This window comes from Rutidosis leptorrhynchoides, chromosome 4, assembly GCF_046630445.1.
Source record: "Rutidosis leptorrhynchoides isolate AG116_Rl617_1_P2 chromosome 4, CSIRO_AGI_Rlap_v1, whole genome shotgun sequence".
NCBI lineage: Eukaryota > Viridiplantae > Streptophyta > Magnoliopsida > Asterales > Asteraceae > Rutidosis > Rutidosis leptorrhynchoides.
The window spans coordinates 93,978,384-93,982,870 of record NC_092336.1 but is presented as its reverse complement, the minus strand read 5'-3'; the positions used below and the strand labels follow the sequence as shown (position 1 = coordinate 93,982,870).

The 4,487-nt window shown below is 30.6% G+C and overlaps 1 long non-coding RNA gene across 2 annotated transcripts; it reads left to right on the top strand.

Moving 5' to 3' along the window:
- The first annotated feature begins 1,855 nt into the window (after positions 1-1,855).
- On the top strand, positions 1,856-3,750 carry LOC139843717 (uncharacterized). 2 transcript variants are annotated; one of them, XR_011757691.1, is made up of 5 exons: positions 1,856-1,980; positions 2,439-2,513; positions 2,588-2,796; positions 3,035-3,349; positions 3,604-3,750. It is a non-coding gene; the product is annotated as an uncharacterized lncRNA (long non-coding RNA). The 2 variants fall into 2 exon arrangements; XR_011757690.1 differs by having other exon boundaries at positions 3,035-3,750.
- Positions 3,751-4,487: the final 737 nt, after the last annotated feature.

Below are 4,487 nucleotides of genomic sequence, written 5' to 3'. Positions count from 1 at the left end.
CGATTTCATTGCGAGGTATTTGGCCTCTATATGATACGTTTTGTAAACATTGCATTCTTTTAAAAAGGCACACCATAAATGAATATTTAAATCAAAGGTTTTCGACATCTGATGATTTCTACATATAGACAATCACCATAAATAATAGTTTACAACAGTACTTCCGTTGACAATGCAGTCAAAATAAGATACATGGTGATGATTTGGTGAATGCAACGTTTCCTTGAAAAATATGCCATGTAAGACTCCATGCACATAGCTTGTCTAACATATAAGCAAACAGCGGAAGACTTCTAGGGAACCTGAGAATAAACATGCTAACAAGTGTCAATACAAAGGTTGGTGAGTTCATAGTTTTAATATTGTGCATAATCTGTACATAAAGGTGGATCACAAGATTTCAGTTGTTGTATCCCGAAACGTTTATCAAAATATTCTACAAAATTGAGCACCCTGGTAACTAAACTTAACGTATATATATTTTATACCATTTGTATAATCATCTTAATAATACACGCAAACCAACGTGTACGCTTCTCAAATAGCATACGTCCGTTAAAAGGCTAGTGCTCTAGCTCAGACGTGGATATCAAGCCCTATGGATCCATGTACTACTATTCGCGCCCACCAGTTCTTATAACTGGCAGTTACTGGTTACCAAAGCTAAGGAATTTTCGGTTCAAACTCGGTGTAGAATTTAGTATGTACTTGTATCCATCTATATCTATATCTATATCTATATCTATATCTATCTATATCTATATTCTATATTATATATAATAACAAAGTCAAATTTTGCTAATCAAATTTTAAAAAATTTAAATGGAGTAAAAAGAACCATTGGATTAAAGATCAACTTTTAATAACAACTATTAGATTGCTTGATCACTCAACATTTGTCACTCTCCTCAATTTCAATCGTTGAGTTACACATATACCCTCCAAATTCACGTACCTAATGAAAATACGGGGTCGCTGGTTACTCTTCCCATTATCACAAAATCAGAAAAACCTATTGATACAGACACCTTCATCAGAAAAACTACGTGATTTCAATCGAAACCTTCATTAGAAAATACCGTAGTTTTCTTATAATATATAAGAAAGCTTCCTTTATGGAATTAGGGATCGCACATGTTGAATCGATCGATTTAATTATTTTCCGATTCAACATCCATCGAATCAATTATTTTCTGATGATCACGAAGCATTGATCGATTAAATTATTTTCTGAAATCTTATGAATCACAAAATATGTGAATTAGGGTTCGCACATGGATAATTCTTTCATACTTCAGGATTCATCGTAAGTATTCAAACCCATTACTGAACAAGATGTTGTAAGTATTCAAACCCTAGAAAAAACTAATCTCAGTGTGACCATTGTAGGTGCTTCAGGTGATCTTGCCAAGACAAACATATTTCCTGCACTTTTTGCTGGAATTTTTATGAAGATTGTTTGCCTCAGGTTCTTATTTAACTTTATCATCTTATTGTTTTATTTTGTATTATGTATTGTTAATGGGAAAGTTGATGTTAGTAAGCTTGTAAATCCAAAACTGAAGTGGGTTCATTCTTCAGGAATCATTGTGAATTAGGGTTTAAACTGAAATTAAGGTTCGCATATCCAGACATGGCGTAAGAATCCTATCACCTTCTGCGGTTTAATGTCCAGTGATTCCATCGGGTTAATGAAAAAAATTCCATTTCTGATATGCGTTTCAATCTATCTATGTTGTCGATTGTAAGTACCAATTATCATATGGAATTGAGTTGTGCCTCATATTTGAAAAATTAGAATGGATTAGTTACATCTTCACTTCTATTCATGAATATTCATTATTCATATGGTATCTGTTTTGTTCATATGTTTCAGGTTCCAGCTCCTATCGATAAGCTTATTGTCGATAGTCAATTTTACGGTTCAAGTTCAAGCCCAATATGCCAATAAGAATGCTTGAAAGATAGGAACTTCAAACGGTTAGTCAAATAAAAATATCTTCACAAAGTTACTAGCTCACCATACTCTGTAGAGAGATTGGGAATGTGATGCCTTGTAGGTGTAAGTGACAACATATAATATATATATATATATATATATATATATATATATATATATATATATATATATATATATATATATATATATATATATATATATATATATATATATATATATATATATATATATATATATATAGTATATGTCTTACTGTTATTCATGAGTATTCATATTCATTGTTTGAAGAAACGTTGTATTATAACGGAATTGAAATAACCTATACTATTAACTCCTTAAGAAATAAGTAGTTTAGGATTGTTGTTCATGAATCATTTAGCTTAGGATTCTTGAAGTTGAGATGTTTGTTCAATACTAACTTAGTTTAGGATTTTTGTAAGAAACAAGCATTTTGTTATAAATAGATTTTGTGGTGTAGGATATTATCCTCAAATTTTACCAAGGTTCTTCATAAAGGGATATGCAACATGTAGTTTTTCATGAACAGTCACAGGTGCTTTTTTTGGTTTTATATATTAAGATTAAGACTTTAGTGTTCTGTATTTTTAATTTTTTTTTTACGTGCAGGAAATTTTAAAACAAAATGAAGCTGAATTATGAATTCAGAAGGTCGAGAACGTACTTTTTAAGGCGGTCAAGCCTTTGTCTTAAGCTCTGTTTCCGTCTCAGCATGTGGCAAATATGATTGCTAATCTTGAGTAGGGAATTAAAAGTATTTATAGAAAGGAGGGTCTAAATACAAGTGATGAAAATTCAGCTCTTTTAAGTACATTCAGGTAAGTTTCAAAGAAGAAATATTAAAGTAAAAATGTAGCGTTAGAATCCATTTAAAGTAAGTAGACTAAAAAATTTTAATGCCTAAATATCAACTTACTTTATATCATACACAGACTCATACGTTGCCATTTAAGTATATTCCTGTTGACCTAAGTTTATGATCATTTCAAGTGTTGATTTTTTAATGATGAAAATATTTTTTTGTGGTATCTTTTGTGGTATCATCCGGTTTGATAGGTTTGAATTTGTAGAAGGAAACGTTGAAAGGAAAACACACTTTACAACAAGAGTTCTTTCATTAGTTTTGATGGATATAAACCTGTATGTAAGTGATCTTCTAATTAACAATGTTTTTGAAATTTTTGTTGATTTTAATATGTTGTATTACTTTCTAATTTGACATGTACTTCAGTTTTTCTTTTCGACTTTATATTGTATATCCAATTTGCAAAATAGGCACTTATTGTAAATTTTAGGGCACGAGCTAGAGTGAGGTGACGGTTAGACGTGTGCCTGAGGTAGTAGCCAATATAGTAATCCCAGTTACAACAGGTATTTTTTGGCATTTCAGTATGTTGTATTTAGGTGTCATTTTGACCTGTTAACCAAGTTGCCTATTTTGTCGCCATTATAAATGAGTTTATATATTTTTTACTACTTGCTCCATTTTAGTTATTTTGATGACGTGTAACTATGTAGTATCTGCTATGCGTGCTATATTCAAAATATAAGGTTGGTGATACTAGATCTTTGGTTGAGATATAACGTCTCTTCACTTATTGTTTTTGTTTATGTTTATGTTGCAGACCGGGTGAACCTCATTTTGGATAGGAGGGCGGTTTAGTATTTTATTAAATATATGGCTTAGAATGAGAAAAATTATAAACATCTATGTTTTTGTATATATTTAATAGAAAGATTGACATGTATATTGAGGTTATGAAAATATTGAAACCACATATGTATAAGTTGTATAAGTTTTTTATCTCGATTATCAAGTTCATTCATAATATAATATAGACTTATTATCAATGTTTGTATGCGTAATCCCGCGAAATTGCGGGTTATAAGCTAGTTGCGTTTAAAATAAAGTGCATGTATTCTCAGCCCAAAAATATATTGCAAAAGCAATTAAAAGGGGATCAATGAAACTCACCTTAGCAGCACATAAGGTTGTTCACCGAAATGTGATCGAAACTCAGAGTACCAAATAACCGTAGATCTCAACCTAGAGAGCATATGTTGGTCAATAAATGTCTATCAAGCTAGATCTGGTCATAGTGTATCATAATCCTAATGCTAGAGATCGACATACAAAAGTTATCCAAAATCGTTTCAAAAAGTCAATTTTGACAATAGTTCACAAAACGTGATGTACCTTATATAAGGATTCATTTACTCGGTTGGTAATATTCAAAAATCTATTTTATCAATCTCGTAAACAAGTTGTTTAAATATTAATTGCAAATTCAAAAGCAATTCCAATTAACGTCAATCATAATTCAGTTGATCATATCTTTTAATCCGTTCATCGAAACTATTCGATATCTAAATGAAAAGTTATATTTTTCGTTAGCTTTCCAAAAACATGCATATCATATATCTTTTTCCAGTAATATATGTATTTAATTCGTGATTCATTATAAATTGTTTAACGGCGAAATTTAGCATACAAGCATGCATAAATATA